This window comes from Peromyscus maniculatus, chromosome X, assembly GCF_049852395.1.
Source record: "Peromyscus maniculatus bairdii isolate BWxNUB_F1_BW_parent chromosome X, HU_Pman_BW_mat_3.1, whole genome shotgun sequence".
NCBI lineage: Eukaryota > Metazoa > Chordata > Mammalia > Rodentia > Cricetidae > Peromyscus > Peromyscus maniculatus.
In genome coordinates, this window is record NC_134875.1 from 63,194,546 (window position 1) to 63,205,581 (window position 11,036).

Consider the following 11,036-nt stretch of genomic DNA (forward strand, 5'->3'; position numbering starts at 1 on the left):
GGAAATGCCTATGAAGATACAAGAAGCCTATAGAACACCAAACAGACTAGACCCCCCCAAAAAGTCCCCTCACCACATGATAATTAAACAACTAAACCTACAGAATAAAGAAAGAATATTAAGAGCAGCAAAGGAAAAAGGCCAAGTGACTTACAAAGGCAAACCCATCAGAATAACACCCGATTTCTCAATGGAGACTTTGAAAGCCAGAAGGACCTGGATAGATGTAATGCAGACACTAAGAGACCATGGATGTCAGCCCAGACTAATGTACCCAGCAAAACTTTCAATCATCATAGACGGAAGGAAGAAGACATTCCAAGACAAAGCCAGATTTAAACAATACTTATCCACAAACCCAGCCCTACAGAAAGCACTAGAAGGAAAATTCTAACACCCTCCAAAAGACATGCAATTGATAAAGCCACAGCAGTAAACCCCAAAGAAGAGAAGTACACACAGACAACCACCAAAAAAAAAAAAAAAAAAAAAAAACAGGGATGAACAACCACTGGTCATTAATATCCCTTTGTATCAATGGAATTAATTCACCTATAAGAAGACATAGGCTTACAGAAATGGATATGAAAGCAGGACACATCTTTCTGCTGCATACAAGAAACACATCTCAAATTCAAAGACAGACACTACCTAAGAATAAAAGACTGGGAAAAGACTTTCCAATCAAACGGTCTTAAGAAACAAGAGGGTGTAGCCATCCTGATATCCAGCAAAATAGACTTCAAAATAAAATCAATCCAAAGAGATCAAGAAGGGTATTACATACTCATCACAGGAAAGATCCACCAAGATGAAGTTTCAATTCTGAACATTTATGCCCCAAACACAAGGGCACCAACATATGTAAAAGAAACATTACTAAAGCTTAAACCACATATAAAACCCCACACATTAATAGTGGGATATCTCAACACCCCACATTCACCACTGGACAGATCTCCCAAATAGAAACTTAACAGAGAAATAAAGGACTTAACTGATGTCATGACCCAATTGGACCTAATAGATATCAACAGAACATTCCATCCTAACAAAAAAGAATATACCTTCTCAGCACCCCATGGAACTTTCTCTAACATTGACCACATACTCCGCCACAAAGCAAATCTCAACAGATACAAAACAATTGGAATAACCTCCCGTGTTCTATCAGACCACCATGGTTTAAAGTAAGATTTCAACAACAAAAACTACAGAAAACCTACAATCTCATGGAAACTGAATAATGTTCAACTGAATCACCAATGGGTTAAGGAAGAGATAAAGAAAGAAATTAAAGACTTCCTAGAGATCAATGAAAATGAAGACACCACATACCCAAACTTATGGGACACTATGAAAGCAGTGCTAAGTGGGAAATTCATAGCACTAAATGCCCACATAAAGAAGTTGGAGAAGAAGATGGCGGAGATGAGCAGATGCAGGTAGGCCTGTGGTGGCGGCCCGCGGAGGTGGATGGGCCTGGCGGCGGCAGACGGCAGAGACATTCAGGCCCAGCGGTGGCCCACAGAGGTGGACGGGCCCTGCGGCGGTGATGAGCAGACAGAGGTGGACGGGCCCGGTGGCAGCGGCCAACGGAGACATTCAGGCCCGGTGACGGCCCACAGGGGTGGACAGGCCACACGGCGGAGACAGGCAGACGCAGGTTGGCGACCCGCGGAGGTGGACGGGCCTGGTGGCGGCGGCTGACGGGGATATACAGGCCCAGCAGCAACCGGCAGAGACATTCAGGCCCTGTGGCAGTTCGCAGAGGTGGATGGGCCCGGCAGCAGTGACAAGCAGAGGTGGGTAGGCCCGCGGCGGCGGCAGCCAGCAGAAACATACAGGCCCGTTGGCAGCCCGCAGAGGCAGACAGACCCAGCGGCAGCTGACAGGGACATACGGGGCCCGGCAGCGGAGACAAGTGGACGCGGGTGGGCCTGTGGCAGCAGGCCACAGGGGTGGACAGGCCCGGGGACGGAGAGGGGCGGACACAGCTTGGAACGGGGACGCCCCTGGCCCCAACACCTGGCAAGGTGGCTATCTCTGTGGGTCAGAACCAGGGCGAGTCTGGGCACTTCGTGTGGGGACAACCCAGGGCCCAACTGCTGATCCTGTGAAACCCAACAACTTGGAGGTGTTGGTGAGACTACCCTGCTCAGCTGAAACCCATCTGGGAGAGGATTCAGATGTCTACAGTTTGAAGTCTGAAGAAACAAGATTAGCTGAGGAGTTGACAAATGAACAAAACGTGACCTGGGAACACAGAAGAAGGCGCTACCCAGCCACTAAACCAGATCACCAGAATCATAAGTATATAATTCACCGACTGAAATCAACTGTCCCTGAAGAAACAGCCCAATAGCACCAATTTTACCAGAAACCCCTACTAAACCAAGACTAAAAATTAGAACAAGAGAGGCACTCTCAGACACAGACACCACCTGCACCGCACAGAGGAAAAGATGAGTAGACGCCAGTGCAAAAATACAGGCAACAACATAAGACCTATATGGCAATATCAGAACCTAGTGATTCTACACACCTGCAAGACCTAAACATACTATGACAGAAGAAACAGAAGAAATCAACCCTAAAAATGACTTTAAGAAGATGATAGAGGCCCTTAAAGAAGAAATAAAACATTCCCTCAATGAGGAAATAAAAACTTTCCTTAAAGAGGAAATGAAAAACTCCATTAAAGAGGAAATAAAAACTTCCCTTAAAGAGGAAATGAAAAACTCCATTAAAGAGGAAATAAAAAACTCCCTTAAAGAAATGGAAGAAAAAACAAACAAAAAATGGGAAGAAATCAAAGAAAGCCAAGAAAAAGCAATTAAACAGATGAAAGAAACATTCCAAGATCTGAAAAATGAATTTGAGACAATAAAGAAAACACATGCTGAGGGAATGCTGGAAATAGAAATCCTGACAAAACGAACAGGAACTACAGAAACAAGCATAACCAACCGATTGCAAGAGATGGAACAGAGAATCTCTGACACTGAAGACACGATAGAGAAAATAGATTCATCAGTCAAAGAAAACACTAAAGACAAAAAAGTTGTAACATAAAACATCCAGGAAATTTGGGACACCATGAAAAGACCAAATCTAAGAATAATAGGGATAGAAGAAGGAGAAGAATACCAACTCAAAGGCACAGAAAATATATTCAACAAAATCATAGAAGAAAACTTTCATAACCTAAAGAAAGAAATACCTATGAAGATACAAGAAGCTTACAGAACACCGAATAGGCTGGATCCAAAAAAAAAGTCCCCTCGCCACATAATAATCAAAACACTAAACACACAGAACAAAGAAAAAATATTAAGAGCCGCAAAGGAAAAAGACCAAGTAACATATAAAGGCAAACCCATCAGAATAACACCAGACTACTCAATAGAGACTATGAAAGCTAGAAGATCATGGACAAATCTCATGCAGACACTAAGAGACCACGGATGCCAACCCAGACACTTATACCCAGCAAAACTCTTAATCACCATAGGTGGAGTAAACAAAATATTCCAGGATAAAACCAGATTTAATCAATACCTGTCTACAAACCCAGCCCTACAGAAAGCACTAGAAGGGAAAATTCAACCCAAAGAAGTTAAACACATCCATGAAAAATCAAGCAATAGATAATCCCACACCAACATACACCACAGGACAACAGTTGATGAAAGATACGACAAGAAGTTTTAGTTAAAGTTGGTTGAACTTGAGATTGACTGGGAGGCCAAAGATTTAAAAAGCAGAAGATTCTCTCAAGACACAAGTTGTGTGATAATAGTGTGTTTTGTGTGTGTGAATGAGAATTTGTAAATGTTGAATTCTAGGCTTCAACAATCATTGTCAGTTCAGATCAAGCTGCAAGTATTTATGTTTTAAAACTTAAATTATAAAGCTAGTTACGTCTTTCTAACAACTAGTTTTAATGTTTATGAGCATATTTTACCTACATTACCTTTTCAGGATGTTGAGAAAGATGCATCACGGGCACAGACTGGAGGCTGGGGGCTAGATGGTTTTGAGGAAGAGGTCTTGGTGGACTCTTTCATAGAGCAAAGGGAAGCAATGCCTTCTGGGAAATGAGCTAAGTTTTAATCTAGTCTTTAAGATTAGAAGTCAAAAACAAAAATATTAAGGAAAGGAAAATCTAATTGAGCTTTGAAGTATTGTTATGTGGAACTGAGTGGGACTTTTGAGGCCTTTCTTCTAGAAAACAAGTACTTGGTTGTCAGGCCTATATTAGGCCTAAACCTTGGTGCCATGTAGCTGTACTTAAATCATTTCAATGGAAAGTGTCTTAGTGATTGGAACTTCTAGTGCAGTTTGGAGTTCTTCCATTTGAAAAATGTGATATTTGCATGGGATTGTTTGAACCTTGTTTTCTATTCCCTCCCCATCACCACCCTCATAGTCTGAAGGTAGATTTTTCTCTTGATAAAGGAACAAAAAAAGTGAACATCTTGTTTGTAAATAGGTATCTAGTAACTAGTGGTAAACTTGAAATGGTAAAATTCTTTAAAGCCTAATTCTAGGTAGCCTTAAGAAAATGTATCTTAATTATTTTTGAACTTGTATTCACCTTGTTTTTTTTCAAATATCTTAAGTTATATTTTCTTTTTCAGAGCTGCTTGTTATTTGGGGCTACTTTTTTTTTTTAATTGACGTGTAATTCATAAAAGAGTATATTGTTTTGATGAGACTTTTTACAACTGTGGCTGGATGTCTTTCTTTAGTCTTCCAAGAAGGGCCATTTTACTTTTTTAGAGTTACTTTTTAAAGTCATGAGGTCAACAACTTGGACTACTATGCATGTAAGTGCTAATGCAAATTAAAGCCCAAGTTGACCTCCAGCAGCAGTTCATTCTATGTTGACAGTGAGAGAACACCTTGCCTGTTAGGATACTGTTACTCGTGGACTGAAATGCTGAAGAAACCCCTCCCCCTTTTTTGTTTTTTGAAAAAATCAAGATATATTCTAGGGTTTCCTGGTTGACCTCAACAGATAAACTGAGATGATAGTCTTAGTTCAGAAATGATCTAAATGCAGATTTACAGTCTACGTGTACAGCTGGCTAAGTGAGGTCGCTTTCACAGTTCTGCATGTATCCCATCGGCTCCCCATTAGTCACTGAACTCTTAAAACTGGTATTGTAATATTATCACAATGTTTTGCACCAATTTTATAAACTTTACAGTGCAATATGTGTTCCTTTTCTGAAGCAAACCAAAGGTATATTTCTCAAGGTTCTGCTGCTATCAGCAGCGTTGATGGAGGATTTTTTTTCATTTGTAATAGATAGAAATAAACCAGAAAAAAGAAGAAAAAAAAGTGGTGGAGGAAAAGATGAACACAACAAGAATACTCAAAAGGGCTGAGAGTTGCAAACGCCAAGAATGGCTTTGCATAGTAAATGCAATAGAACAGCTCTGAACTATAGCTTACTTTTCCTGGTTTGGTCTGACAGAATGATTGAATGCTTTTGTACAAAAATCAGAGCCTTAAAAACAAGGATTTGGTGACATTGTAAAATGGTGCGCCACTTTGGCAAAATAGTTTGGTGGTTGGTCAAAATGCAAAACATTGTTACTCTGTTACTCAACAATTCTACCCTTAGGAATATATCTTCAAACTACTGAAAATGTGCACCTATGAAACATGTACATGAAGGTTTACAGTAGTGTGTTGCTAATAGTAAAAAAGTTAAAACAACTCAAATAGCTATCAAATACTGGAGAAAAATAAAATGTGGCTTATTCATACAATAGAATATTATAAGACATAAAAATGAATGAGAAACTGACAGATTAAATGACTTTGGTGAACCTTCATAATTTCATTTGTAGATCTTTCCATTTCTAATTTATAAATACATTTGGGGTTATAAATTATAAATGTACTGCCTCCTGTCAACATTGTATACTTCTATTTGATGATTTCTGTGTCAAACATTATATGGAAATGTTTCCAAGTATTTTCTGTATTAACTGTGAATGAATAGAACAAAATAAATTGCCTGTGATGGGGAAAAATAAATAAATAAATAAATAAATAAATAAATAAATAAATAAATAAATAAATAAATAAAAAAGAAGTTGGAGAAATCTCACACTAGTGACTTAATAGCACACCTGAAATCACTAGAACAAGAAGAAGTAAAGTCTGCCAAAAAGAATAGACGCCGGGAAATTATCAAAGTGAGAGGTGAAATCAATAAAATGGAAACAAAGAGAATACAAAAAATTAATGAAACAAAGAGTTGGTTCTTTGAGAAAGTCAACAAGATAGCCAAGCCCTTATCCAAACTAACGAAAAGGCAGAGAGAGAGAGAGAATCCAAATCAACAAAATCAGAAATGAAAATGGGAACATAACAAAAGACATTGTGTTAATCCAGAGAATCATCAGGTCATACTTCAAAAAACTCTACTCCACAAAACTGGAAAACCTAAAAGAATTGGATAGTTTTGTGGATAGGTACCACATACCTAAGTTAAATCAAGACCAGATAAACTATTTAAATAGTCTAATAACCCCTAAGGAAATAGAAACATTCATTAAAAGTCTCCCAAGCAAAAAAAGCCCAGGACCAGATGGTTTCAGCGCAGAATTCTACCAGATCTTCAAAGAAGAGTTAATACCAATACTCTCTAAATTGTTCCACACAATTGAAACAGAACGAACATTCCTAAACTCCTTCTATGAGGCTACAATTACCCTGATTCCTAAACCAAACAAGGACACAACAATGAAACAGAACTGCAGTCCGATCTCCCTCTTGAACATTGATGCAAAAATACCCAATAAAATATTGGAAACAGACTCCAAGAACACATCAAAACAATTATCCACCATGATCAAGTAGGCTTCATCCCAGGGATGCAAGGGTGGTTCAACATAGGAAAGTCTGTCAATGTAATACACCATATAAACAAACTCAAAGAAAAAAAACCCACATGATTATCTCACTAGATGCAGAAAAGTAATTTTACAAAATCCAACACCCCTTCATGATAAAGGTCTTGGAATGATCAGGAATACAGGGAAAATACCTAAACATAATAAAGGCAATTTACAGCAAGTCAACAACCAACATCAAATTAAATGGAGAGAAACTCAAAGCAATTCCACTAAAATCAGGAACGAGGCAAGGCTGTCCACTCTCCCCATACTTATTCAATATAGTACTTGAAGTTCTAGCCAGAGCAATAAGACAACATAAGGAGATTAAGGGAATACAAATTGGAAAGGAAGAAGTCAAGCTTTCCCTGTTTGCAGATGACATGATAATATAATTGAGTGACCCCAGAGATTCAACCACGGAACTGATACAGTTTATAAACACCTTCAGCAACATAGCAGGATACAAGATCAACTCAAAAAATCAGTAGCCCTCCTATATACAATTGACAAACAGGCTGAGAAGGAAATCAGAGATACATCACCTTTTACCATAGCCACAAATGATATAAAATACCTTGGGGTAACACTAACCAAGCAAGTGAAGGACCTATATGACAAGAACTTTAAGTCCCTGAAAAAAGAAATTGAAGAAGATGTCAGAAAATGTAAATATCTCCCATGCTCATGGATAGGCAGGACTAACATAGTAAAAATGGCAATTTTACCAAAAGCATTCTACAGATTCAATGCACTCCCCATCAAAATACCAACACAATTCTTCACAGACCTGGAAAGGATAATACTCAACTTCATATGGAGAAACAAAAAACCCCAGGATAGCCAAAAGAATCCTGTACAATAAAACAACCTCTAGAGGCATCATGATCCATGACTTGAAGCTCTACTATAGAGCTACAATAATAAAAACAGCTTGGTGGGGCCCGCGGGGCGGGGAGGGGCCTTGACGGGGGGTGGGGGTGGGTGAGAGGGGACTTGGGGCTCATTGAGGTGCTTGCCCTGCGCTTGGTCCCTCACTGGCCGCCAAAGGCCTTCTTCACCTCGTGCGCTCCCGTTCCTGCTGCTGCTGCCACTGCCACTGCCCCCCGCAGAAATGCTTCGACTACCCACAGTCCTTTGCCAGATGAGACCAGTGTCCCGGGCACTGGCTCCTCATCTCACTCGGGCCTATGCCAAAGATGTAAAATTTGGTGCGGATGCTCCAGCCTTAATGCTTCAAGGTGTAGACCTTCTAGCCGATGCTGTAGCTGTTACAATGGGGCCAAAGGGAAGAACAGTGATTATTGAACAGAGTTGGGGAAGTCCCAAAGTAACAAAGGATGGGGTCACTGTCACAAAGTCAATTGACTCGAAGGACAAATACAAAAATATCAGGGCTAAACTTGTTCAAGATGTGGCCAATAACACAAATGAGGAGACCGGGGACAGCACCACCACTGCTTCTGTTCTGGCGCGGTCTATTGCCAAGGAGGGCTTCAAGAAGATCAGCAAAGGGGACAATCCGGTAGAAATCCGGAGAGGTGTCATGTTGGCTGTTGATGCTGTGATTGCTGAACTAAAAAAGCAGTCTAGCCGGGCGGTGGTGGCGCACGCCTTTAATCCCAGCACTCGGGAGGCAGAGGCAGGCGGATCTCTGTGAGTTCGAGGCCAGCCTGGACTACCAAGTGAGTGCCAGGAAAGGCGCAAAGCTACACAGAGAAACCCTGTCTCGAAAAACCAAAAAAAAAAAAAGCAGTCTAAACCTGTGACAACCCCTGAAGAAAGTGCTCAGGTTGCTACAATTTCTGCAAATGGAGACAAATACATTGGAAACATCATTTCTGATGCAATGAAAAAAGTTGGAAGAAAGGGCATCATCACAGTGAAGGATGGGAAAACACTGAATGATGAATTAGAGATTATTGAAGGCATGAAGTTTGACAGAGGATATATTTCCACATATTTTATTAACACATCAAAAGGTCAAAAATGTGAATTCCAAGATGCCTATGTTCTGTTGAGTGAAAAGAAGATTTCTATTGTCCAGTCCATTGTACCTGCTCTGGAAATTGCTAATGCTCATCGGAAGCCCTTGGTCATAATTGCTGAAGATGTGGATGGAGAAGCCCTAAGCACACTGGTTTTGAACAGTCTCAAAGTTGGTCTCCAGGTTGTGGCAGTCAAAGCCCCAGGGTTTGGGGACAACAGGAAGAACCAGCTGAAGGACATGGCTATTGCCACTGGTGGCGCGGTATTTGGAGAAGAGGGGCTGAATCTAAACCGTGAAGATGTCCAAGCTCATGACTTAGGAAAAGTTGGAGAGGTCATTGTCACCAAAGATGACGCCATGCTTTTGAAAGGAAAAGATGACAAGGCTCAAATTGAGTAATGCATTCAAGAAATCACGGAGCAGCTGGACATCACGACCAGTGAATATGAAAAGGAGAAGCTGAATGAGCGGCTGGCTAAGCTCTCCGATGGAGTAGCTGTGTTGAAGGTTGGAGGAATGAGTGATGTTGAAGTGAATGAGAAGAAAGACAGAGTTACAGATGCTCTCAATGCTACAAGAGCAGCTGTTGAAGAATGCATTGTTCTAGGAGGAGGCTGTGCTCTGCTTCGGTGCATCCCAGCCTTGGATTCCTTGAAGCCTTCTAATGACGATCAGAAAATAGGTATAGAAATTAATAAAAGAGCACTCAAAATTCCTGCAATGACTATTGCCAAGAATGTAGGTGTTGAAGGATCTTTGATAGTTGAGAAAATTATGCACAGTTCCTCGGAAGTTGGTTATGATGCTATGCTCGGGGATTTTGTGAACATGGTGGAAAAGGGAATCATTGATCCAACAAAGGTTGTGAGAACTGCTTTACTGGATGCTGCTGGGGTGGCCTCCTTGCTAACTAGAGCAGAAGCTGTAGTGACCGAAATTCCTAAGGAAGAGAAGGACCCTGGAATGGGCGCCATGGGTGGAATGGGAGGGGGTATGGGAGGTGGTATGTTCTAACTGCTAGAATAGTGCTTTGCCCTAATCAATGAACTGTGACAGGAAGCTCAAGGCAGGTTCCTCACCGCTAACTTCAGAGAAGTCACCTGAAGAAAGTGACTGAAGAGAGAGAGGGCTGGCTGATCACTCTGACCATCGGTTACTGGTTTCCATTGATGGTCTATAATGGTTTACTGCTGTCATTGTCCATGCCTACAGATAATTTATTTTGTATTTTTGAATAAAGGCATTTGTACATTCCTGATACTGGGTGCAAGAGCCATATACTAGTGTCCTGCTTTCAACTTAAATCACTGAGGCATTTCTACTATTCTGTTACAGTCAGGATTGTAGCTCTGTGTCACCAGATGAGTTCAGAAGCAGCCTTTCTGTGGAGAGTAAGAATAATTGTGTACAAAGTAGAGAAGTATCCAATTATGTGACAACTTTTGTGTAATAAAATTTTGTTTAAAGTTCAAAAAAAAAAAAAAAACCCAGCTTGGTATTGGCATAAAAACCAACACGTGGACCAATGGAATCGAATTGAAGACCCTGACATTAACCCACACACCTATGAACATATAATTTTTGATGAAGAAGCCAAAAGTGTACAATGGAAAAGAGAAAGCATCTTCAACAAATGGTGCTGGCATAACTGGATATCAACGTGTAGAAGGCTGCAAATAGATCCATATCTGTCACCGTGCACAAAACTTAAGTCCAAGTGCATCAAGGACCTCAACATAAATCCAGCTACTCTGAACCTGCTAGAAGAGAAAGTAGGAAGCAGTCTTGAATGCATTGGCATAGGAGATCACTTCCTAAATATAAAACCAGTAGCTCAGACACTGAGAGAAACAATCAATCAATTGGACCTCTTGAAACTGAGAAGCTTTTGTAGAGCAAAGGATACGGTCAACAAGGCAAAGTGACAGCCTACAGAATGGGAAAAGGTCTTCACCAACCCTCATCTGATAGAGGACTGATATCCAGTATATATAAGGAACTCAAGAAATTAGACATCAAAAAGTCCAACAGTCCAATTAAGAAATGGGCTATAGAACTAAACAGAATTGTCAACAGAGGAAACTCAAATGGCTGAAAGACATTTAAGGAATGGCTCAATATCCCTAAT

General features: G+C 40.5%; 1 pseudogene; it reads left to right on the forward strand.

Annotated features, from left to right (window-relative positions):
• The first annotated feature begins 8,028 nt into the window (after positions 1–8,028).
• On the forward strand, positions 8,029–10,137 carry LOC102904579 (60 kDa heat shock protein, mitochondrial-like; annotated as a pseudogene).
• The last annotated feature ends 899 nt before the right edge of the window (positions 10,138–11,036 follow it).